The sequence below is a fragment of the Manis pentadactyla genome, chromosome 2 (genome assembly GCF_030020395.1).
Source record: "Manis pentadactyla isolate mManPen7 chromosome 2, mManPen7.hap1, whole genome shotgun sequence".
Taxonomy (NCBI): domain Eukaryota; kingdom Metazoa; phylum Chordata; class Mammalia; order Pholidota; family Manidae; genus Manis; species Manis pentadactyla.
The window spans coordinates 225,518,281-225,544,781 of record NC_080020.1 but is presented as its reverse complement, the minus strand read 5'-3'; the positions used below and the strand labels follow the sequence as shown (position 1 = coordinate 225,544,781).

The 26,501-nt window shown below is 40.2% G+C and overlaps 1 long non-coding RNA gene and 1 other non-coding gene across 2 annotated transcripts; one reads left to right on the top strand and one right to left on the bottom strand.

The window, feature by feature from the left end:
* Positions 1-6,167: 6,167 nt before the first annotated feature.
* On the top strand, positions 6,168-6,278 carry LOC118910637 (U6 spliceosomal RNA). Its single transcript, XR_005024083.1, has one exon. It is a non-coding gene; the product is annotated as a U6 spliceosomal RNA (small nuclear RNA).
* A 2,693-nt stretch (positions 6,279-8,971) lies between these two features.
* LOC118910540 (uncharacterized) lies at positions 8,972-15,343 on the bottom strand. The gene is made up of 3 exons (XR_005024027.2): positions 15,292-15,343; positions 14,166-14,275; positions 8,972-9,411 (listed from the first exon to the last, which is right to left on the bottom strand). It is a non-coding gene; the product is annotated as an uncharacterized LOC118910540 (long non-coding RNA).
* Between the last annotated feature and the right edge of the window lie 11,158 nt (positions 15,344-26,501).

Here is a 26,501-nt window from a genome sequence, read left to right as displayed (position 1 = left end):
GGCAAGTGCGAGTCATGAGCTCATCTGAGTAGAACTGGTGTGAATACAGCTAGAATGGCCACTCGGTGGCAACCAATCTCCTCAGGCTTAAGGATTCTTATAACTTTTGTTATCTGTATCATAATTTTCCTTGTTATCTGTATGTTGCTCTTATCCTCTGTTGCTGTTGTGAAATCGGGTTTCAAAGCTCCAGCTTTCTCACACAGGGACCGTTGCAGAAGATTGAGGACATGTAGACTGTGAGGACCTGGAGGGTGGAGTGTAGCGAAAATTAAAGTTCCTACATCCAGGATCCTCACCTGACCCTAAACTACTTGATAATGTAACTGGCCTATTGCTAGGCTAATGATGCTTACGCACCTGATGGCAATGAGTCATTATTGATGGTGTTACTATATAAAGAGCTCAGCCCAGTACTCTGCTCAGAGGCAGAGACCCAGATGGGCTTGCTGTGTGCAGGCTGCCCCAGAGGCAGATGTGATTCCAGTATGACCTGCCACTGTGAGAATAAAGCTTGGTATAAACCTTTTTACCCCTAATGGTCCCTTGTTGTTATCCAGTTTCACCAAATCCTGAGCGAATTTGCTTGGGGGCAATCCCCCTCAGGCGAGACAGAAGGATACATGCATATCAACATAGAAATTTCTTTTAGGGAGGGAGACTGAGTAATGCAGTTGAGTAACAAATGAATTTTTTCCCAATATATTGTATATTGGAGTTTAAATACTCTAAATTTGGGTAAACAGCATTTTTTTTTGTTTTTAACTTTTCAAAATTAAATTGATTGTTTTTAACTTTTCAAAATTAAAACACATACAGACATGCACAGAGCACTCGTTGACTGTGAAAGTAAAGAAGAGGAGAAAGATTGATAGAACTGCTTTTGAAAAGTTTGATTATTAACCAGAAACTAAGAAATGGGACAGTTAATGGAGTAAACCTGTGGAAGACAGACCCAAGGGGTTTTATTTTTTCAGGTGGAAAAATCTAAAGAATGCTCTGAAGACATCAGGAAAGATTCACAAGAGAAGCTACGGTTGATGATGCAGTAGAGACTGACTAGCCAAAGACAGAGGCTATTGAAAAGCAAGAAGGAAAAGAAATCTATTATAATTGTGGAGTCATTGAAAGCTAGAGAGATGTTTTCTCCATTGAAATTTGGAAGAAGGAAAAGACTATGCAAAAGTTGATAAAGGTTTGGTGGTGTGAAGAGTGTTAGAGTCCTCCCTGCCTGGTGGCTATTTCTCCTGATTTGGGGAAGTCAGCTAGAGCAGTGACGTCTAGTCACCAGTGGAAGCCAGAACCTGCCCAGTTCTGCTGTCATTATTGACAGCCAGTCTTGGTAGGACAAATGAGTCTGCAAAGATGCTGGGTTGATATTAATATGTTGCTGCCACAAGAGAAGCATACTTTACAAAGAGGCAGTGCTGACCATAGCTGTATCTTACCCCAAAGATCAGTTTTTATACCTTCAGGCAGGTGCTTTTCAGCTGCTTGTGTTATATTTACTCCCTCTTCAAAATCTGCTCCTCTGTCAAAATATTTCTGGACAGGGAGGGTGGGACATCTGCACCAACCCTGGGTATGAAAGTTAAACTTCTTTCCCCTTTTGCAGAAACTTTTTTCAAAAGGAATATTGAATAGATCCATAAGCATCTTGGAAGTTGTGAAGAGAGTTATGTTGTAGTTTTAAAATTTATGATCCTAGACATATACACTTGAGAGATGAATATCAGCTGTCACATAGTATGTATTAAGAGAGCTTCCATGCCAGAAAAGGTAAAGCAATTCACATCTGAAGACTTCAATCTGGTTTGAAATATGAAGCTAGGTCATCAGCTGAGAGTGATGAGGGGATGGTTTGAGGAGTGAATTAGCTTTGAGACAGTCATCTTAGATCGTGATAAAAAGATACATTAGGGACACCTAGAAGGATTCCTAGGCAATTCTCCTTTTAACTTAGTGATCATGTAGGAAAACAAAAAGCTCCTTAGCTCACTTGTGTGATTTTTCTCAGGTAGGGTCAGCTTCTTAGAGGCAGACCCCAAGGATATGGTTCATAATTTCCATGTAGGGTGAGTAAAAGAAGGGAAAACAAAGAATTGACAGTATTTTCAAGAAAGTAATGATAATAATGAATCAAGCAATATATAGCCTAACAGTGGAAAGTAAAGGATTCATTGACAACAAGAAAATGATGGGATCATAAAAAATAAAAGGGGGGAGCAAAGGGAGAAATAGGAATTCTAAAAGCAAGAAAAACAGGAAATTGTGAATGGAAATTGGGATGTTTACTACTGTGACTTCAAAGTTAATCTAGTGTTAGGTAATAATAAGTTCTAGAATATAACCTATGACTGGGTTGCAAATAAAATTACTGAAGCTGAAGAGATAAAGAACCAAGAAACTGTTGGATGAGTCACTCATGTAGATGTTGAATTCCTCACAAGAGGAATTGAGGTAGAAATACTATGGCCCTAGAGATAAAAAGACATGAAAAACAAACAAACAAACAAACAAGGTTATCCATGGAAGACAGTGAGCAGGAGGGAAGAAGAAGTGCTAGCTAAATGACAGCAGCATCAAAAGAGAAGATCAGCCCATCTTGTTCACACTCCCCAAAAGAAAGGGTGTAAATGATCCCGAAGTGGCGATGAGGAACAAGTAGACACCTACCCAACCTCCTGACCCTAAAGGGAAAACAAACAAAACCCCCTAGTCAGCTTCATTTTGAAAGGACAGAAAGGAAAGCAGTGTCCTCATGGGACAGACTTGTTTTACTTAAGTCAAAGCAGTTAAAGGAATATGCAGAAAAAGAGCTTCAGAGTATAAGGATGCTGACAGATTAACAGTCCAGAAGTTCCAGAGTGCCCGATGGGGGATTGGGACGGGGAAGAGAAGAGTGGGAAGTCCATCAGATGAGGGGATATGTACAGAGTAAGGGGAGGACAGCAAGGGCAGCAACTGTCCACCCAGGAGGCATGGACTTCAACACAAATCCAGTCAAAGTCCCAGTAAGTTACTTTGTGGATATTCACAAACTGATTCTAAAATTTTAAGGAAAGGCAAAAGCCAGAATAGCTAACACAATACTGACACTGGACAAAGTTGGAGGACTGAAACTACCCAACTTCAAGCCTTACTATAAAGCTACAGTAACCAAAAGAATGCGGTATTGGTGAAAGAATAGACAAATAGGTCACTGAAATAGAATAGAGAGCAGCCCAGACATAGACATACACACAGTCAAGTGACCTTTGAAACAGGAACAAAAGCAATTCAATGGAGAAAGGATAGTCTGTTCAACAAATAGCTCTGGAACAACTGGATATCCACATGCAAAAAAAAAAAAATAATAAGCAGATTGTACATCTTTACAAAAATTTACTTAAAATGGATCATTCTCTTGAATGTAAATGCAAGACTATAAACTAGAAGACAGCATAGGAGAGAACCCAAATTACCTTGAGCTTGGCAATGACTTCTTAAATACAACAAAAGCATGACAAATGAAAGAAAAAATTGATAAATTGGATTTCATTAAAATTAAAAACTTCTGGTCTGCCAAAAACACTGTCGAGAGAATGAAAAGACAGGCTACAGACCTGTAGAAAATTGATCTGAACACTACATGTATCCATGTGATAGTTACCCACAGTGGCTAACCACAACTAGGTGATAGCTACACACCTAAACAAAGTACCTTAAAATGTTTGGTGTTAAGAGGGTGGAGGAACAATGCCAACAACAAAATATCATGCAAATGCAAACATAAAAGAGCAGTTTCAAAACTAATATTAGGAATCATAAAAAATAAAAATAGTTTCACTTTAGAACTATTAAGGCCAACAATCAACAGAGAAATTATAATTGATGTATGTTCATATAAGTTATGCAATAAAGAGCAATAGTTCTACTAAGCAAAAAATTAAATAATATAAAAAGAAATGACAAAAATATAACATGAGTGAGAAATTTTTAACATACTTTTTTCATTGTTTACAGATTAAATAGATACAGTCATGCATAGACATAGAGCAGGGGTTAGCAAATGTGTAAATTTATAAAGGGCTGGATAGTAAATACCTTAGACTTTGCAGCTATGTGGTCTCTATTGCAATTGCTTCACTCTGCTGTTGTTTGAAAGCAGACAGACAGTGCATAAACAAATTGGTATGACTATGATCTACTAAAACTTTATAAAACATTTCCAGCTGGATTTGACCAGCAGACAGTACTTTGCCGCACCTAATATAGAGTCTCTGAATAATATCAATAAAAATGTCAATCTCAACTGTATGTTTTGGCTATTATACACATGTGCACACAAATAAAACTCTACACCCTTCACATGGAGACAACTTTTCAAACACTGGTTCATGTACTGCATTTTAAAGAACAATTTCATTTAGAAATAGAAGGGATCCGTTTTGTTCAGCACAATTTAATATCACATAAATAGCAAAAGTAGAAATTTTTTAAAAAGTAAGCAATTCGTTTTTAAAAGCTCTCAATCACTCTTGAGCCAAGCAAATTCATGTATCTAATGTAGAATATCTAGAAGACAATACCAATGAAATGATATAGATCAAACTAGCACCAGACACCTAAGCTGTGAGCTAGTTAAAAATGTTCTAAGAGAAAAATCCATCCAAAGCTTTAATGTTTTCATTTTCAATCAACAAAGAATAAAAATGGAACAATTTCACTAAATTAATTACTACTTACAAATAGATTGTCTGGACAGATCCTAGCTAATAGTTGTAAAACAGTCAAACCCAGGGAACAGCACTATGACAGAATTATATTACTTTCTATGAATGAAATCTCTCTCTGCAAGTGTGTGCTATGTTTCTCATGACTGTGAGTCTAAGAGGAAATGCAGGACTGCACCCCACAGCCCATTACAAACTCCCATCCTAAGACACCTGCTGAACAGTTTAACAATGATTTATATGTGTGCTGAGGGGATCACAGAAGCCAGATGGTCAATATGATCACACAGAATTCTATTTGCAAAGGTGAGCAGACAAGCAAAAATCACCAGACATATGAAGAAAATGAGCTGCTTTATTAAAGAAGGCTGCTCAACTGAGAAGTCATAGTAAATACTACCCAATGAAACAATTTGAGACACTGGAAATCACAATGGAAAAGATATACATATCTCCATATTTTGCAGGAGATTTGAGTATAATTTGAATACTAATAAAATAAGAACAGCTTCTTTTGGCAAAGGAGAAATTAAAATAAATATGTAATAAAATTGAAATTATAAAAAAAATTTAAGCATGAATATCAAAATGGACAGAATTGTAAATTGAATTAATGAAAAGATGGCTAAAAGTCTCCAAAACTGAAAAAAGAGGAATATGGATGTGTGCAATATAAAAGACAACTCTAGATTCTAGAAAAAAAATGTGAATAAAAAATTTTACTGTAAACTAAATTCTTATTTATTATTAAGGAAAAAAGGAAGATTTTCAGACATGTAAAACCTCAGAAGGATACACTCACAGATCTTTCTGAAAAAAGTTATCTCATGTTAGTACTTGAGTGGAAAAAATCATTAGTATATACAGTTATCGTCTAGTTTGGTGGTTTTGGGAAGACTGCAAGGACAGAAGGGCTGGAGAAAGGAGAACCACTTTGCCCCATCAACCTGACAGTTCCATGGGGTTGAGGTCCCCCTCATGTTGGCTAGTTTAAGACAATAACCATCAGGAAAGAATGTTTGCTTCTCCCTGCCCTGCCGTGGAGATAGAAATAGAGTGAAGAAGGGTTCCAAAATGGCAATAAATTCCAAGAGCTCAGGAGAGAGAGTAAAATCATAACTTTAGTTTACTCCAATGAATGAGAGGCACACATGTATAATGAAGAGAGAGGAAACAAGATAAAGATGAAGGATGAATGAATGGGCGGGTGGATGGACGGATAACCCAATAGATGTACATATATGCATATTAATAGGATATATTCTGGATGCAAAGCTTAGATATGATTTGTGTGGATTTTATTTTTACTTTTAAATTTCTCTATTGCTCGTAAGTATTATAATCATCTCTTTCATTATAAGAAAAAAATTCTGTATCTTTAAAATAGAAAGTTAATACTTCCTTTCTCTAAGCCTAGCATAGTTTAAAAATTACATTAAAAGTCCTCCTCCTGTGCTCGCTTCGGCAGCACATATACTAAAATTGGAACGTACAGAGAAGATTAGCATCTTCCTTCCCCTGTGCAAGGAAGACACGCAAATTCATGAAGCGTTCCATATTTTTTTGGTGATGGGGGGATTCTAGTAAACATAATGTTCCTCATGTAATTGTAGATTAATGATACCAAAATTAAAAAATAAATTAATTTTTAAAAAGTCCTCCTAATCAACTTGATAAAGAACATCTATAGAAAACCTATAACTGACATCATATTTCATAGTGAGAAATTAGAAGCTTTTCCAATAAGATCGGGAACAAGGCAAGAATGTTCCTTCTCACCACCCCTTTCCAATATTATACTAGAAGCCCAAACGAATGCAATAGAAAAGGAAATAAGAGGTACACAGACTAGAAAGGCAGAAATAAAAGTATTGTTGTCCACAAATGACATGGTTGTGTATGTAGAAAATAAAAAAGAATCAAAGGTTAATATACAAAAGTCAATTGGTTCCATACCAACAATGAGCAAGTGGGATTTTAAATTAAAAACAAGGCCATTTATATTAACATGCACAAAAATGAAATATTAAGATATAAATATAACAAAAAATGTGCAAGATCTATGTGAGAAAAATTAGAAGTCTCTGATGAAAGGAATGAAGAAAGAACTCAATGAAAAGAGAGATATTCCATTACCATGAAAAGGCAGACTCAATATTCTCAAATATCTGTTCTTCCCAACTTGATCTGTAGATTCAACATGTAACCAATCAAAAATCCAGGAAGTTATTTTGCAGATATTCACAAACTGATTCTAAAACTTATATGGTAATTCAAAAAATTCAGAATAGGCAACACAATATTGAAAGAGAAGAACAGAGTTGAAGGACTGACACTACATAACTTCAAGCCTTATTATAAAACTACAGTAATCAAGAGAGTGTGGTATAGGTGAAGGACTGGACACAATAGAATAAAGAGCCAAAACATAGTTATATAGATAAGTATAGTCAATTGATCCTTGACACAAGAGCAAATGCAATACAATAGAACAAAGACAATCTTTTCAATAAATGGTGTTAGATCATGTTGGTATCCATAGACCAACATGAATGCAGACATAGACTTTATGACCTTCATAAATATTAACTCAGAATGGATAACAGACTAAACATAAAATGCAAAACTATAAAACTCCTAGATGGCAACACAGCAGAAAACTTAGATGACTTTTTAGATACAACGCAAAAGGCATGACCCATGACAAAAACAATTGATAAGCTGGACTTTATTGAAATTACAGTCTTTCACTATGCAAAAGACACTGCTGAAATAATGAGAAGCCTGGCACAGACAGAGAGAAAATATTTGCAAATGACACATCAGATAAAGGACTCTTATCTCAAATATACAGAGTTCTTAAAGCTCAATAAGAAAACAAACAACCTAACAAGATGGATCAATGATCCTAACAGACATTTCACCAAAGAAGATATCCACATCCTATGTCATCAGGAGAATGCAAATTAAAATGAGACACCACTGTACACCTATTAGAATGGCCAGGTTCTGGAGGACTGACAACAAATGCTGGCAAGGATGCAGAGCAGCAAGAACTCTGTTTTATTGCTGGTGGAGGTGAAAAATGATGCAGTCACTTTGGAAGACAGTTTGGCAGAGTCTTACAAAACTAAACATCCTCTTATCATACAAATCAGCAATTGCACTCCTTGGTATTTACTCAAATGGATTGAAAATGTAAGTCCACACAAAGTCTTAGGTGCCTGAAGTTTATAGCTACTTTATTCATAATTGCCTAAACTTGGAGGCACCCAAGATGCTTTTCAGTAGTTGAATGGATAAACCGTGATACATCCAGACAGTGAAATATCATTTAATATTACAAAGAAATGAGCTATCAAGCCATAAAAGGACTTGAAGGGAACTTAAATGTATATTGCTATGATGAAAGAAAAGGCTATGTAAGTGTGATTCCAACTATATGACATTCTGAAAAAGATAAAACTACAGAGACAATAAAAGAATCAGTGATTGTCAGAGGTTAAGGGAGAGAAAGGAATATATGGGCAGAACACAGAATTTTTAGGACACTGAAACTGCTTTGTATAATACTAATGGTGGGTATGTGTCATATATTTGTCCAAACTCACCAAATGTACAAAACGAAGAGTGAACCACAGTGTAAACTATGGAATTTGGAAAATTACCATGGGTCCCATAGACTCCTTGACTGTAGCAGACGCACTATTCTGGTGAAGGATGCTGATGATGGGGAGGCATGCATGTGTAGGGGCAGAAGGTATATGGAAAATCTCTGTACCTTCCATTTAATTTTGCTGTGAACTTAAAATTGCTCTAAAAACAAGTCCATTAAAGAAAAAATCCCCCTCATCAGATAACTCAGACATGACATAATTGCACAACAATATGGTTTTAAAAAGTAAAATTCTTGTTTATGTTTTGATTCAAGACAGTCATATGGCCAGACCAGAATGTACCAAATCCCTAAATCCAAAGCACCTTTATTAGGAAAAATCTTTCCCTGCATATCCATTCTCCATGTGTTTCTCTCTTCTTTATTTTTTTATAGGGCTGACAAAACTGTACTACTTTAAAGGTTTGGAACAATTTACTCCTTGCCAACCCAAGGAAACAATTACTCCAAAAATAGTAGGAAATCCATTTTTGCTGAATGTGAAACATCTTCTCTATTGACAAGTTCAAATAATAAAGCAACCCACAATTGAATTAATCAAAAGCAAATTGTAAAAAAGTGAAGTGAGTGTTCTCTGATATCAGGTTACATTGAAACGTTTTACATAATTTAAAAGTATAAATAAAGTGCCACAATTACACACAAAGAGAATGAAAGGAGAATCAGCCTTAATTATAGTGAAAGGGAATTGGGTTTTTCTGTAATTTATTTGTATAATAAACATCCTATTCCTTAGAAAATTGTGCTGGGGACACCCAATTGAAGGTCAGATCAATGCCACCAGAAATGAGTTCGGTCTTGTTTTCATTTTCCTTCTTCCTAAGCAAAGTAACTCACATGCATCGTCTTCAAAGCGAACACCTGTCTCCTTCACAGCCCTCCCAGCACTGCTCGGTAGGGACACAGTAAGCATGTGCACCTTCTCCTACCGCTGCACACAGTGCTCTGCCCACACGCAAGGCAATCGTATCTTCAGTTTGGGTGGAAGGGAAGAACTAATGCCAGGAATAAGCCATGTCACTGCACAGAGAAACATAAAAGGATAAGGTCTAATGTAACCAATGTTAAAGTCTCCACAGACGAGGATGTAAAAAAAGTTGCTATACCTTTATTTTCCCTACTAATCACTGGGACCCCAATTCCTTATTATCAGGAAGTCCACTGATCCCCTCTAACTATTAATATTGTACCCTATCCCTTTCATTATCCGAGAACCTGAGTGTCATGCTCGACCCAAAGAGCTAAATCTTCTAACACCACACACGGAGAAAACTATACTCCAGTGAGACTGTTATTGTCAGAGAGCCTAGGTCACATGGATGTTACTGAGGTTTCCCCTACACAAACTGATCGGTGATGTTTATCCACCGTAACAGTGATGCTGTTTGTTAAATCCCAGGTAAATCATGGAAGGATGACCTACTTGCTTTTCTGAAGATGGGGCCCAAGTTGACAGCTCTTAGCGATCTTAGCATACACATGCCAAGCCCCAGGATGAAAGCAGCCAGAATGCTTCAAATCAAGAATCTGGTTATCAACTCCCCAAAACATGGGGTCACATTTTTTTTTTGAATTTTCAAAGGAGTCTTATAAACCTTATTCCTGGAAAATTAAAGATATTCATTCTCCATCCGGCTGCAGAAGGTAGCCTGCACTCAATAATGCCAAGAGGATTTGCCATACTAAGAAGGTCCGTAGGAATTTTAGGGTGATTCTCTGCTCTGGCTTATACCAAGAAGTATAGTACTTCTACTGCTAAAGAAAGAAAAATAAAATGTTGTCACCTCCAGGGCAACCCTTTGGTAAAGCATCTGGTTACACTAAGAATAGAACCCTTTGTTTTTCCTGACTTCTGAAAAGATAGTAATTTATCAAAATGTTACTCTCAACTGTTTTGTGCTATATTCTCGCTTACCACTTATTTTATCAATCCATTATATCCCTATACAAAAGAGGGGAAAACTGACAGTAATTGATGCATCTATTTAGTGCCAGCAACTTCTGAACCTCCAAAGAATACTGTGAGAGGCCTTATAGATAAAGGATGACTCACTAAGTTAGAACAGCCTATTCCAGAACTCCAGCTGTTTGGGTTGTAGGCAGGATTTGAACCCAGGTCTTCTTGTCTTTAAGCCTGGATCCTGCCTATTACCCCAGGCTCTATAATGATCTCTGTTTGAGAAGGAAAATGAATCAAAGATATTAAATAACACATCTATGCTAGGGTCTTACATCTGACAAAAATCAGAGCTAAGAGTCAGTTCTTCCAAATGCCAGCCTTGTGTTCACATTTCTCTCCTTTCAAAGAATAAGAACAAAATCACAGTGCATGTGTGACCATGCCTGGCTCTAAAACGTCTCCTTTCCTTCTGTCAGAGCATCAGAATGGAGAGAGGCAGATGCTAGTGAAGGCTATCAGTCATCTGGAAGAAAGCCTGCATAGAGCCCATTAGCCATGAAAACAGGATGTCTGAGGACATTTTCAGAAATTCTCTTACAGGGAACTTTTCAATACAATTATGACCTTGTCTCTGATATCAAAGGACTGTCAGCAAGCACTTACAAGGAACTCACCTGTCTGCTAAAATGCCTGGTAGGCCAGTGGAAAATTGCTCTCAATTGGGAGCAGAGAGTCAGAAGCTCTTTCTGATTGCCACAAGATCAAGATCAGGAGACAGCCTTATAGAGGGCAGCCAGGCGCCAGCCACCTCATGCTTTTGTAAGAATGGATGTAACCAGCAGCAGATGAAAAATACAAGAACATAACCCCTAAGGTCCTAAGATCCTTCCCTCTGGTGCCTCTGAGAATATTTAACATTTTCACTTCGGGGTACAAAAACAAAACAGAAGACAAACAAACAGAAACCTCCCTTCTTTTAAGGGCAAGTCATTCCTTCAAAGACAACTTAAAGTAAGTTGAAAACCTTCAATCAAATAATAAATGTCAGAATCTACCATTATCAGACATGCCAGATGCTGTATAGAAATGATCCTGTTTAAGCCTTATGAAGAACCACAGGTGAGGATCCTGGATTTCAGCGGGTGTAGATGGTTAAAGGCTTGTTCTAAAACATGCAGCTAGCTGGGGGCTCTTTCTAGAGCACAACACTCCGTCCCTTACAGAGAATGTAAGAATGAAATGCAGGCAGGCATGGCAGGGAGTGGCAAGGAGCCCTAGAAGTGCAGGGCCCCACATCTAGCCCCTAAGGCAGTGCAGTCCTAAACTCATACCCGCTACCCCCTTCTAAAACCACAGTGGGCACAGATCTAGTGAGCTGTGAGGCAGAGGAAGAGGGGCATGAACACTGGTGCCCTGGCCCAGCCAACAGCAAGCTGGTGACTTGAGGCAAGGTGCTCACCCTCTCTGGGCCCCAATGTACACATATAAAGGGGGGCCGTGGACTAGATCTGCAAGACCCAACTAGTTCTAATACTCTGAGTTTGTAATCCCCATGCATAGGTGGTTCTACCGACACTGTAAGTTGACATAAAATATTAAATTGTCAGATTTAATAATTTAGGAATGGAAGTAAAATAGCAAATGTGTTGTGTCCTCAAAATCTTTTACCCAATTCATTGAGGATGAGAGAAGTAGTGAACTTAATATACAGATTTTCACAACACCAATTCTGCTTTGGGAAGGGAAAAGGTAAATATTAATTAACATCTGTAATATTTTACAGCTCATCAAAATCACATATATAATTTTATTGCATGTGCACATGTCTTTGAAGCAGACATGTTTGTTCCTGGGTAAGATCACTAAGGGCCAAGAAGCGTGACTGCGCTTGCCCAGAGGGCCGGGCCAGGAGGAACAAAGCCAGGACGGAAATCCCTGTCTTCCTTCCAGATCTCCTGTTGCTCACACATGTATGCTTTTCCTTAAGATTAACAAGCAACAAAATCCATTTTTACCCTACGATGAATTAAAATTCAACACTTATCTCCCAAGACATCACTAGATCTATTTAGTGCATCTATTTGGAATATAATAACATTTCTGAATAGTTTGAGGTAAATTATTTGTTACGGGGCCCTAAAGGTACAGCTTTTCATCTTAAAAGAGCAAAGAGGAGGGGGGAAATAATGGAATATTTCCACATTTTGCCACTGAAAAGTAAATTATTTTTAAAACTAGAGGCTCAGTAAGTGCCTGAATGAAGGTTTGACTCAGTCCTGAGCTGTCTGTCAAAACATGTTTTCCTGCCTAGAGCTGAAACTGTTGGTAATGTGCCTTTCAAACACTGTGACCAAACTGACAAACTTTTCCAGTTCTTCTCGTTGTTTGAATGAAGCAAAATTATTATTTTGCAAAAACCAAAGATGCATTAAAACGCGGTAAGCCTGCTTCTCCCCCGAGGAAAAGGGAATTAGTCCCTGGGGAGCTTTCGATGGGCACCGCTTCCTGCTGTGCAGAGTCTTACAGTTATTCAGTCTGTCAAGGTGCTTTCTGTGAGAGGGTCAGAGATTACAGAGACCCTGTGTGGCAGAGCCAGGAGCACGGGTGCCCCTCCGGGACTGTGGGGTGACAGCACAGGAGACCCCTGGAGCTCTGAGGGGGGAGTTGGCAGAGTTGGCTCAGAGGCAGGACTTCCTGGTGCCATGCTGTGAGCTGGGGCGCACCCAGGACTGAGGAGAGGGCTCTTGGGCCACACTTCCTGACAGCGGGGAGAAGCACGAGGCTGAGCAGGACTCCCAGGCCCCATAGTCATGGGGGCAGAAGGAGAGAACTGGCTGGCTGGGTCTCTTGTAGAGACAGGAAGGAGAAGCAGGAGAAGCTGAACTCCGGGCAGCAGGACCCTTGGTGGGCATGTACTCCAGAGACCCTCTCTTCCCTTCCGCAAACCACGGGCACAGCCATGACCAGGTCTGTGAGGATCTAAACAACCAGCTTCTAGTCCCACTAGACATTAAGCTCAGTTAGCAGGGAGCACCTCCTTCTGAGGGGCTCGGATTCCTTAACCGCATAATGATGAGGTCGCTTGCCACACCTCCCTGTTGGAGTTTTGTGAGTGTCCTGCAAATGAACTCTTGAAAATGTTTGGGGAGAGGCAGATAGTTCAGTACCACAAATATGAAGCTTCCAAATACAAATACATGTATGCAATGATGTAGTCCAAGTTTACATAAATATGGGCACTATTTGAAAAATCACAGAAACCGTGAAATCACTATTATTCTTCCACTTGGGGACAGTATCAAAATGCTGGGCTGCAAACCTCATTGTTCTCAATCCCGAGCATAAGCAGCTTTCATAAAAGTGCCCCTTGGAGTGCAGCAGACTCTAAGGCCCCATGAAATGTTCTTTAAAGGCTTAACAGACTGTGAGTAGATCTCTGGGGGAGGATTAACCAGTTCTCTCAAAAAAAGAAACTATATGCATTTATAATAGGGTCTTGCATCTAGCTCTGATTTCAAGAAATGGTTTTGAAATTTCACTGAGGTAACAACCAGAAGAACAATGTCTAAAAATAAAACCTTTGTCATTTCTTCATGTTCTTAAGTTCATTCTTTCCCATAATGTCCCCGTAGAAACTGTCAATCAAATCTTCTAATTATATTCTTCTGATGATGGAGGTCAGAGATCCTTATGCAAATCTAGTCAAAGGCCCTTTTGTGTATGCGTATTTTTCTCAAAAAAAGAGTATATTGGGTTGTGAAAATACTACTAATCTTCTATGTGGGTTAATTAATAGCAACTGCACTGTGTCCACTGAGCTGAAATGGGAAACAATTTCCAAACTAAATTCCAAAAGCCATGTTGAATCACTTACTTGGTCAAAGCCCTCTTTATGTCAGATTAAGGAATATCTCTCAAAGCAGTGTGGGTGGTATTCTTGATGTCTGCCTGCCCCAAGCTGCCTACAAACGTAAGGAACATTCTCTGTTGAGAGAAACAGACAGAGGGAGAGAGATCATTGCTAATAATCAATACCATATATACATTTATATTTAGTCATAAGCATATATATGTAGTTATGTTTCATATCTATTTCATTAAAGGCTTGAAGCCAAGAGAATGACAAAGTTCATTCAGTTTTATAACTTATAGCATTTAAATCCCCTTTACCTTATGTGATCCTCATAACAGCCCTTGTGGTTTATCCTCCCTCATTCTACTGATGAGGAAACCAATATTCACAGATAACTGGTAGCACTGTATCATGCTTTGAGCCAGGAAAAAAACCAGATAACAGAAACAAAAAACTCAATGCTCCACTAAGCTCCCATGGACCATCTACAATAGAACAATCTCCAGCGTTCACTAAAATTCAGATCCTGAGCCTCATTCCTTAACACCTGAGTCAGGACCCTCTTTCCTGGTCCATTATTTTACTCCAAAAGAAAGCACCAATGATCATAGAGACATTATAAAGGCAAAATCAGTTCATCTTTATAGGTTCCCCATACAGGACTTGAAGACACACTAGAAGACCCTTATCAAGTGTTCCGGAATCTGCTGAAACCCTCCTTTTCAGCCACACGCTAACAGTCGGGTATACACCCATCCCCTGAGCAGTTTCCATGGCCCGTATCCCAGGGCACCCAAGAAATGATTTTGACTCTTCAGCCTCCTTCTCACCCACTCTTTGTTCCTGCTATATATTCTTTAAGAAGCTCTCGACTCTCCTCACTGAGGGCTGACCTATCCCTTCCAGCAGCCACCGTGCTCAGGGTCTACAGTACACGCAGGAGCCCATGAAAGGTTTTCAGTTCTTTTAAAATCAGAAAAGAAGTCAATGTCACGTAGCTTGGATTATAGTCATCTTTATGCCATCATAATCAGATTTCTTTGCAATACTACCCAGACTTCTTTGAAATAGGAGAGGGAGAGCAAGAGAAACCTTAAAACTAGCAATCAGAGTTACTAGCAGAAGACTGGGCTCAAATCAGAACTACCTGCGTCAGTCCCGTGGTGCGAGAGTGGACAGCTTCGGCTCTTGCAAGGCTGCCAGGAGAGAAAAATGCAAAATGAGCAAAGCTGTACATCCAGGCAGAAGTCAAACCCAAATTACTTTACAAACATAATGAAGAATGAGAGAAATCTATAGCATCTTATTTCCACACCCTGGTTCTAGAGAACACTTTTTGCCAGTCAATTCTAATAATTGATTAGCTAATAAGAGGCTGTGTTTATAGCTCTAGGCAACAGTGGGTCTAACCACCAGGAAACACCTTTCTTGCTGGAAAAATGGAGAAAGATAAAAGGAAAAAGGAGAAGGCAGTGGGAGCAGCTTCCATCAGGAGAGTCACTTGAAGGAACAAACTCCCAATTTTGTTATGAAAATGCTTTTGGCTTTTCAAAAATTCAGACTGGTCTCTTTGGAACTCATCCACATTAAGAGCATTTTCCTCGAAGTGCAAAACAGCACTACTTAAGTTCAGAACAGATTAGTGATATCTGTATTCAAATTTCATCCTTTCATTAAAGACAGATATATACCCCTTGTCACTTCCTGTATTTGCATCAATGTGAAGAAGGTTGACAAAATCAACTGCGGCAGTCAACATGCAGTGGAGAAAAACTCTTATTTTGTATGTGTTTCTTTTTTCCCAGCCTTGAGACAATAATTGACATATAACATTGTGTAAGTTTAAGGTGCCAACATAATGATTCGATACATGTCCATATTGCAAAATTATTATAAGGTTAGTTAATATATCTAATAATCACCTCACCTAACCAGGTGATGTGTGATCACCTACATTGTGTGATGAAAATATTTGAGATCTACTCTCTTAGCAATCTTTAAATATATAATATGGTATGTTCAGTACAGTCACTATACTGCACATTACATCCCCAGAACTTATACATCTTATACATGGAAGTTTGGGCCCTTTGACTAGCATCTCCCCCATTTCCTTTACTTCCCACTCTACAGTCTGTTTCTACAAGCTTGGTTTTGTTAGATTCCATATATATAAAAGTGGAATATTGCAGGAAAACTCTATTTTAAAGTCTGAGCCTTTCAGTTGAAGAAAGCAAAGTTTCTATAGTCATACTGGTACCATAAACACAGCCCAAGGGGCTGACAGAGGACACAGAAACAGACCAGTCAACCTCAAAGTCCAGACAACAGAAGAAAATTAAAACCAGAACAGAGATTCACCAATTGTACTCAGCTAAAGGTTTCACCAAAACCCTAATGTGGAGGATCTGATGATACACATCAGAAATACTCTTCTGTATTACAGGAATATCATGTGTTTGTGGTTTAATAGGCTGACTAGAGCTCATTTCAGAGTATGAGTTCCTTCTACACCAATATTTAGTTGACCTTAAAGTGTTTAAAGGAGCCATCCACATGCTATAAGACAGGCAGGTAGGTTCCCCAGCTCTCTCTTGCCCAAAATGAATTCACCAGTAAGAAATGCCTCTTACAAAACTGGAAAAGCAGCAAGACTAAACTTTGCTCTGTCTGGAACATACCTAAAAACAAAGGTCATGAGTTTTAACACTGAATATTGGAGAAGAAAACTTTCAGGCATACCCTTCTCTGTTGGTGCTTTTTCACACGTGACTCACTTGAGAATGCCTTATTATCTAAGTGGTCTGGATTTTTTTCTCCCTTTCTTTACCTTCTCGTTCCCTCCCTCCCCCTCTCTCTCTCTCTCATTTTGTTTTGCAATAACTCCATTATGTTTCAGAGGTGACTTGTCCTATCCAAAATCCAACTGTGCTTACAATAGGCTACTAACTTATTTGGTGTTTGCTTTGCTTCTTATACTTTATTTGTATAAGATCAAATTCTAAAACCCTTTTGCTTCCCACCATCAGACTGGTTCAGTTTGTTTTGGAAAATGTTTTGATATCCAGTTTAATTTCTGCTGGAATGATACTGTATTAATTATAGTTTAATTTCATCAAAGGTTACACTTATTTAAGCTGTTTCACCAGAGGTGTGTTTTAGAAACAGTTGCTTTTAACTCATCGGTGCAATGGTTTGGAAATCAAGATACAGTTACATTTACTTCTTGTAAATAGTTCAGTTTGGTTCTCATTGCTATTTCTAAAAGAAGACCATTGAACAGAGCTCTCAAATCAATACAGCTCCTCCAGGGAAGGCTCTGTAATCATGTTCAATCTTTTGCATCCACTTACTAGGCACAACTCCATATTTCTACTGTAATCATAATCCTACTGAACAATTACATCGATAGTACTGTAGATATAATTGGGTTGTTTCAATTTCAAAACCAAAATTACAAGTTTCACTAAGAATTAACAAAAACTAAAAGAGCAGCTCCAAAAAATGACACAAACTCAAAAACTATGGGGATTAACTGAAATGATGTCTTCTTAGTTATTTGCCGGGGCCTGTCAAATGAGGAAAACCCGTGCTTGGAACAAGTGAGGAAAAACAAAACACAAAGACACTAAAATTTGGTGAGAAAAATACTACCCAAACTCAGCTTCATCTCTCTTGTGGTGCCTTGTGGGAGAGAGAAAACTCTCTGGGCCTTCTGTGCGTAATGATGCGCTGGTCCGAGTGATGTCCCAGATTCCTTCTGCTTGTAGCATTTATGAAAGGAATGCCATTTTACAATTTATCTTTAAAATAAAATTAACTGCTTTTCAGCAGACTTAGATGTCCTGGAGAGGAAATATCTTAGTCACATACATATCCATTGCTAGGCATAAACGTTATGCCACATTTTGTATTCTGAAGTTGTGACTTAAGAACATGATGGGAATTTAGAATAGGCTTAGGAAATTAACTATATAAGCCTGTTACATCAAGGCTCTCTCTGAAAATGCTAAGGCTCTAAACAATTGTTTCATAGCACCCAGGATCAAGCTTCCAGAAGAGCTGTCTGCCCCGGAGAGTCCAGCCCGAGAACATGAAAGGCACTAGCTGCCCCCACCTGCACTGGGCCCTCCAGCAGCCACATACCAGAGCTGTGAGGAGGACTGTGTTCCACCACTGCACCTTGGGAAGTTTTTCCTCTTCCCTGGGGCAGTTCTTTCCATGTAACTTATTTTTGGTCCAAGTGTTTTTCATTTGAAAACCATGCACATGTTGCTAAACCATCAGAGCAAGTCTTTCAGGATCACCTCACCCACTCCATCAAGATCTGTGATTGTTCTCGGTTCCTGCTGCTGAATAATGCTTCCCTTGTCTTCACCCTGCTCTGCTCCTGGGTGGCTCTCCTGAAAGCGCACATCCAGACTAGACTCATTTACCCATCGCCAAGCCCAGGCTCCCCAGATCCTCCCTTAGAGCCATGCACAATTCGTGAATCGTCACCCTCCCTTTATTTACTTTGCTCAAAGCTGCACGTAACAGACTAAATTCCTGTAACCTCTTCTGTGTCATTCCTCTAATCCTTTTACTGGTCTGCTTTGCCGTTGCGGGGTTTATTTCTACCATTATCAACTTCCTTTTCTTTGTATGGGAAATGGCACCTGAAGCAGTATTCAGGTCAGGCAGAAGTAGTCTCACACACACAGGTGCACAGACAGAAACCTTGACAGGAAGTTAGGAAACCTGGAATAAGGTCAGAGGTCCCACCAACTTCCTGTGTGACCTTTGACAAGTCAAATATATGCGACCAGCCACTGTTCACTTAAAACCTCCCTGTATCTTTTAAGGACCATGGAATAGAATTCTCATTCACTAGAGAGTTTTTGATAACAGGTGGTTGAATGCAAATGCCTGAAAATCAATCTTGGGAACTTACTCCAGCTGTAATTATTTATCTTCGATATTTATTTTCTTTTTAGAAATTACCTCATTATAGATTTCTCCATATCACAGTTGGCTTGTTTATTTAGCCTGATTATTAAGGCACATTCTGGTATCAGCAGGTCGCTTCCACAAAGAGTCGACTCAAAGGCACCCCAGCCACAAAACGTGACACCCCCTTCCCCATCCTGCTCAGCTCCTTCAGGCTGAAGGAGGAACACACACAGTTCAGAACCCATCTTGGAAAGGTCAGTCAGCTTCAGTTTCTCAACAAAAAGAAAGAAAAATGAGAAGGAAACCACGCTGCCTTATTGGCAATTCAAGGTTGTTGACCAAAGCCTTCACACGTGTCCCAAACTGCTGTCTCCCCAACAAGCCCTCCATTGCCCAGGCGTCAGAGGAGGGCAAACGAGATCATATATCTGAGCTACTTGGTCTCCTTGTAGGACGGGGGCCATATAAATCCTCAGTACTGTCACTTCCTATTCTTTCCATGCTTCTTACCTTAGCTGACTGAAAGTAATTTATAACTGGTGTTAAGGGCACCCAAGCACACCTCCAGCCCCCTCACAAGCACAGAGCCTGGGGCAGGGAGCACTTGGCAGTCACACCACTTGACCACAGGGACCCCTGGCTGCTTGAGTAAACATAATTATAAAGACAATAGCAGCTCTGACATCCGCATGGCAGCCCAGGTGAGTTACAGCCACACTAAGATGGGATGCTAAATCAGAACGTGCCTCCCACTTTCTCAGGCATCCGTCCCTCACCTGCCGGAGTTTACCAAGTGAAAGACAGTCAGCTCTGCTACAGTGAGAAGGACTGGTGGCTACTCGGGAGACTGTCTTTATAGGCTCCATGGGAAAGTGCTGCTGCAGAGAGAGAGAGTGAGAGAGAGTGAGAGAGAGTGAGAGAGAGTGAGAGAGAGTCACTGGGTTCAGGGACTCAAAAAGGAAAAACAGATGCAGATAATTACCCTGAGAAGGCCAATAAAATAAATAAATGCCAAAGAAACAAAAAAAGGAATGTTAATTTGCTGTCCTGTTTAACGTCATCACTTTCACCCCAGCATATAGGTCATAAAGTTTCATCTTTCTTACAACTAACATCCAGTTACAGTTTTCTGTCACTTGCATCTCCTGAATATTTCCAATTCACTCCCTTTGTCTAGTCGCCACTGCTGCTGCCTTCAGAAGGACCCCAGCAGCCTGTTCTCCATAGCTCTTCAGAAAACTTCATTGCAGGAGGATTCCTTCCAGTGCATCCCCCTGATGAATCCCTTGTGCACTTCAGGAATCAGAGAAATTGGGAAAGGTGAAGTCGAGACAGAGCTGTCTAGGGGTTCAGGAAACAAATCTGGGACAGTTATGAAGAGGTAAAAGCCAGAGAGCTTCCTGCTGGATGGAAGTGAGCTCTGGCCGCAGGACAAAGAAGCAAGCGTTACTACTAATCAGACACCTAAAATGTTTCCAGGGCTCCCAGGTGTGTCTTCCAGATGTGTCTGACCATGAGACACATTAGCACTCAAAATATAACCCCAAAATATTTTCAGCCTCACCCTTTGCCACAGCCACCCAATACTCTAAACAAAATTTAAAGCTCGGCTTCAAGCCTTTCCCCACATATCATGACCTTCCCAGGAATGTGGTTCCACTCATCCAGTTGTCAAGTTCTACTTGATCTTTACAGTTAATTAAAGGACAACTTGCTCTTTGAGGTCTTCTTTATCCATACTTTTAAAACATATTTACTTTTTCATCCAAATATTGTATTTTTTACATGGCTATATTTTAATTCTTTCTTGAGGTGTTTGTTTTCTCCACTAGATTGAGTTTTTCCTCCAGGAAAATCTTAGGTTTATTCATCACTGTATTCCTAACATCCAGCACCATGACTGGAATACAGTTGTAAAACACATGCTTTTACTTAAAGCAAATTAAACTACATGCAGTGAAGGATCATGAAGCGGAGGCAAGTGAGAAAGACAGGAAAAAAGAAAGACACGAACACTAAGAATTAAGGATTTTTGCCCCGTATTCCACACTATGAGTTTATGCTGCCGACCAAGAAGGAGACAGGATGCTGATGTGACTCAATGTTGGGATCATGTCTTGGGACCTTTTGTCTTCAATATGCCAAACTGATAAGCCCAAATCCCCATGCCCTCCCCACACCTTTCATTGTATCTCAATCTCGCCAAAAGAGTTTTATTTGAGCATACATGGATTCAAGTCAGGTAATGCCAAACCAAATGTGGTTAGGGGCACTTCTCCAACAGGAGCTAGGGGCAAGGTGTTTGTAGAGAAGGCACGGAAACAAATAAATTTGACTGGATATGGCTTAATAAGCCATCTTATTTAGAAAAGCCTAGTGGCTATTTGTGATTGCTTGTTGTTGAGTTTCTTTATGAGATTCGAGCTCATTGACTCTGGCTGGGGTTTTGGTTTGCTTATGTGAGCCACCAAGGCATTTGGGCCACTCCAGTCTAATGGCTCCCTTGTTTAAAGACAGTGCCTGTGTCCTGTTTTCAACTTGAATCATCTCTTTTACCTCATTTAATGGATTCACTGCAATAGAAATATTTCAAGTTTATAAAGTGTCATTTGCCAGAATTTGAAAGATCAGGGAAAGTAAAATTTCCTATGGCCAATATTTCAGCTGAACTGCTTTAGTTGGGTTTACTAAAGATTTTTTAATCCTAATCTTCACTATTTACAGTATCTACAAACTGTTTGAAATATTACAGTGGATGCTTAAATGAAATTTTTTATACAAAACATTTTAATTATGACAATCTCAATCTTTACATAAGAAAATCAAAGTTGAGGAGGATAAAATCACTTGCCTATTTTTGCACAGTCAAGTAGCAAAACCAGGAATCAAACTCAGATTTTTTCCAGCCCAAACCATACCTTCCTATATCTAATGTCAAGGCCAGACCTGTATCTTCAGTTTTCCAAAATAGGAATCACTATCATGAATCACTTCAGTTTCATTATTTTCTAAAAATGCAGTTTCTATGGAAAAACTAACTTCCTGCCCACTCTAGGATTTAAAATCCAGTTTTCAGGGCCAAAACACATTTTTATTCTTAGGCAAATTAATTACAAGCTGTAATTAAGAGCCTCTGAAAATTCCCATCTGCTTAGCAGGAGTGTGTTATGTGGTTGGAAGACCAGATCAAGTAAATAGTTCAAGGGTTTTAAACTGCTTATCCATTAACCACTCACTAAAAAGTTAGAAAAATACTTAGGCACTGATTTCTCCAAGTACTTTGCATGCTTCACAGTATTTTGTTTACTTGGCATATATTTTGAGCTATATGATCATAATTTCATTAACAATGTCAGCAAAATCTACCTTCCCCATCTCCATTGCTGTGGACTTAGTTTCGGGACCTTACCTCTTCCTGGGCAACTGCATTTATCAGTCATTAATACACTTAGCAACACTCTTGAACACCTGCTTCATGTCAGGAATTTTCATGCACGCTCTCCCACTTTGCCTTCAGACATTGTGAGAGGCATTCCCTGCTCCCACCTCCACATTATAGCAAAGCCAGAAACTAACTTATACATTACCATTCAATATGGTAGAAGCAAAGACAGATTTGAAGAGGAGCATTCTTGTGGTCTTTCTTTATACCTTCCAGCAGGGGAGCTCAGAAGTCCTGACTCAGAGAGGGAAGAGTCCATGAAGTAAAGAATGAGTGGGAGAAGAGGATGGGAATCCACCTTCTGCTGTGACTAGAGGCCAGAGCCAGTTACCTCTTTCACTGGTGGTCTTTGTATTTACCCTCAGTGCCCTGACTTCAGAGAACAAATGAAGGAAAGATCTCTGAAGGCAAGGAAGGCTACCCAAATACTCTGTCTTGCCTGAAGATTTCAGCCCCCAGCAAGTTTACTATGTATTTACTAAGACTGAGAAATGACAACAGAACATTCTGGGGGTAAAAGGTTTATACCTGGCTTTATTCTCCTGGTGGGGAGTCGAGCACTAGAATCACATCTGCATCCAGCAGCCTGCAGATCTGTAATCCACCTCCATCTCTGCCTCCACCCAGAGCACTGGGCAGAGCTCTTTATATAGTGACTCAGTAAATAATAGCTTATTGCCTATGGGTGTGGATGCAGCAGCCTAGCAGTAGGCCAGTTACATCATCAAGTAATTTAGCGTCAGGTGAGGATCCTGACCATAGGAACTTCCATTTTCCCCACTTCTCAAAGAAGCAAGTATAGTTTGAAGAATAGTAAGATGTAGAAAGGCGAAGAGAACAGAAGGGGAATTGATTTGATGGTGTACTGACAGAGGGCAAAAATGCTTTTGTGTTCATGATCTTCAGAGGCCTTCTGCTAGACACTTGCTTGCATTATTTCATTTAAATCTTACAAAAATGCCATATTATTATTCTCACTTGAGAGATGAGAAAACCAAAGTTAGGAGAAAACAAATGTCTTGCCCCAAATCACACACCTAGCAGGTGGTCAAAGCAAAAGAAAATCTGCATAACTGAGTGCCTACAATGAGTCAGTTTCAAGGTACTACAGAGTAAAAGACCAATGGTGCTATGAAACGTTGTGTGGGTGTTGGGGGCAGAAGTTTGCAGATACTCTCAAAGAAGCAGGGATAGTTTGCTAAGAAAACAGAGCAGAGACTCCAACCCAGATCGAGAAGTCATGAAAAGCTCCTTGAAGGAAGGGGTGTTTGGGCCAGCTGAACACAGCACATAAAGTGATGCTTGGTGAGAAAATCATGCTGAAGACCCAGGGGCATTAGAAAGCTCATTTGTGCAGGTTTCTAGAGTTCTTAATCTCTCACTGAGAAGTTTGGATGTAATTCTGTGGTAAGTGTGGGAGCCTTGAAGATCATAAGGCACGAAAGGGCCCGAATCTGTCAGATTTTCTGATTGGTACCTTAGGGTAAAACTGAGGCAGGATTCAAGGATGGAGAATGAAGTAGCACATGTTTAACCTCAGATTACAAGGCAGGGGATGCATGTGTTGACCAGGAATGAGCTGGACATAATCATTAACATGCTCAACACAGTACATGTGTATAATTGGTGTTTTATAAATGTTAGTGATTTAGACAAAAATATGAATAGGATTTGTCTTAGGCTGGATTCCCTAGGAGCAGAGCCAGAAATGCAGGTTTTATTCAAGTGACTTATTAGAAGAGCGCTATGAAGAGAAGGCAGGGAGGGAAGTAGGGCTGGAAGAAAGAGCCAAGCAGGACTGCAGCCACAGCTGGAGAAAGGCCTTCTTCTGGCCCCACATGGAAACTCCAGAGCACAAATTGCAAATGAGTATTCCACCCACGTGGAGGTAAGCACTGCTACTTGGCTAAGGGCATGCGGATAAAGTGAAGGTCCCTGTGGCCAGGATTCTCACCTGATCCTGGCCAGCTTGCTCATGATACAAGTGTGGGCAATACATTGTTATTGACTCCATATAAAGAGCTCCACCCAGTGCTCTGGGTGACACGGTGGCATAACTGCTGCATGGCTACACGGCTGCAGGGCTGCAAGGCTGCAGGAGAGCAGAGGCATGAGTGGTGGCAGCACCGAGGACAGAGACTGAGACGGCTGCAGGGGCAGAGAGACCCAGAGGCAGAGATCAGCTTGCTGCCTGCAGACTCGCTCTGAGTGGGTGGGATTCTAGTAATTGACCTGACACCATGGGAATAAAGTTGGGTATAAACTCTTTCACCTCAAGAGCACTCCACTTCATTTCTTTGGTCTCATTGACTCCATAGTGAACTTGTCCAGGGCTGAAACCCATTGGCAAGACAAGGCAATTCAGAGAAGGGTCAGATATGAGTTGTTATCATCAGCTAGGGGATGAGCAAAGCATCTGGTAAAGACAGTGTGCTTCCACTAGCAGTGGTTTTCAAGGTGCAACCCTCTGGGTGTATCTTAGAAACACATATTCTCAGGCCCCACTCGGACATGCTGAATCCAAAACTCTGGGAACAAGGCCCGGTCAACTGTCAATCATCATGCACATGAGAGGACTTGGGTCCCTGTAAGGACAGACAAGTGCTCCTCTGCAGGGACCTGCACTCAGTTCTCCCAGCGCCGCCTCTCCCTGGGGGTCATACAGTTTCCTGCTCAGGTGGCTCCTGAGAGATAAAATTTTGACCTTGACTTAATATGGCAAAGGAGGGATGTAAAGGAAAGGAAATGTCATTCAGTATACACCAAAGACACAGAACACTCAGTATTTGTGGAGTTCTGGATTTCTTCCATAACAAAATTGTTATTGAATTCAGTCAGATTTAAGAGCCAAAACTTTATTGGTAGGAGGGAATAAACATATTCTGTATAGCTAAGAGAACAGAAAGAAAGCTAGGGGATAAAACAGTCTTTATATAAGAGAGACTTTTAAAAAACTGAGGCAACTATATATAGTAAAAACACTGCAGTTATTGTTTATTGGGTACCTACTAGGTGCCAAGCATTTAATTAGATGACACACAGAAATCAGTGCCTTAGCTGAATCAGAAAAAGGCATGAATCTGCCTATAATTTCAAGTAGGTGTCAGATCCTGGTATCAGGTTTTTTTATAATCCAGATTTGTATGTGCAGACAAATTTGCAAAGGTCTTAAGACCTATAGAACCCATGTTCTTATCAGAGGAGGGATGATGATATGAAGACAGACAAACAGGGAGAACACGGAATAAGGACAGAAGCAGAGATTGGAGTGAGGCAGCGGCAAGCCAAGGAAGACTAGGATTCCCGGCCACCAGCACACACTGGAAGAAGCAAGCAAGGATTCAACCCAGAGCCTCCGAGGGGGCACGACCTTGTTCATGCCTGTGACCTTGCCGACTCCTTAATGTTGGACTTCCGGCCTCCAGAACCATGAGAAAATCATTCCTGTGGTTTTAAGCCTCCCAGTCCGTGGTGATTCCCTGCAGCAGCTTAGGAAATGAATGTGACAGCTAATGATGGGGAAATTCAGTGCCTTCTTTCCTTCTTTGGAAGGTAAGGAAGCTTTTCTGACTTCTTGTCTAAGGGCCTGCGTTTGAAGTCTCTGCGACTGAACACACGCTAGCAAATCAAAACAGTGTCTGTCTCCACAGGGTGTTGATGAAAGCCCCTTGAATCTTCCACTCCCCCTACTCCCTGTCACCGGGGTTTATCTGTCTGCTGCTTCCTTTGCTATGAAGGGAAGGCCCAGGCCACACACACCCTGCTGTAATCCCCTCCGAGGTGCTGCCATTTCTGGTACAGGAAAGGTTATCAGTCTTCTGGGGATGGGGATATGTATATATACATTTTTAAAACGCTGCCCCTGAGCAGCTGCTGCCAGTTGAAAGGACCAGATTTCAAGGCCAGAGGCGTTTTGATGTTACCTGACAGGACCCCAACATTTGTAAATCAGGGACGGAAGCTAACACTGATCGCAGGAGGAA